Source organism: Amphiura filiformis, chromosome 2 (genome assembly GCF_039555335.1).
Source record: "Amphiura filiformis chromosome 2, Afil_fr2py, whole genome shotgun sequence".
In the NCBI taxonomy this organism is placed as follows: domain Eukaryota; kingdom Metazoa; phylum Echinodermata; class Ophiuroidea; order Amphilepidida; family Amphiuridae; genus Amphiura; species Amphiura filiformis.
The window spans coordinates 51,670,526-51,671,110 of NC_092629.1; positions in this window are offsets into that span (position 1 = coordinate 51,670,526).

A 585-nucleotide genomic window follows, 5' to 3' on the forward strand; every position below is an offset into this window, starting at 1 on the left:
ATTAGCTAAATTTGAATCAGTTTGCTGGCAGTATTTTGACACCATAAACCCAGACACCTCACAGGATTATATGGTGGATACCAGTGGCGTAGCGTGGGTCATCCGATTGGTGGGGGGCACGGGTCTGATTTGGGGGACACAAGCCGTTTTTCTGCCATTTTCCTCTGGGATTTTTTTAAATTTCATATCGATTGGGGGGGGGGGGCGTGCCACTATGATGCTACGCCACTGGTGGATATCAATTAATACTGATTCAATCCAATTACACTTGCAAACATTTCTTCAAAATATTTGTCTGGTCCCATGTCACGCTTAAAAAGTCCTGTATTTATCTTCTGAATTTTACATTGTAGATAGTACAAACTATTCTTTTCCCCTTGAGTCCCAATTTGCTTCAATGTTTTGAAACAAAACGGCAAAAAGCATAACAAAGACAAGGTGTCATTCTGTGATATTTTGTGATACAAAACAATTACATTGTAGATAGTACAAACTATTCTTTTCCCCTCGAGTCCCAATTTGCTTCAATGTTTTGAAACAAAAGCGGCAAACAGCATAACAAAGACAAGGTGTGATTCTGCGATA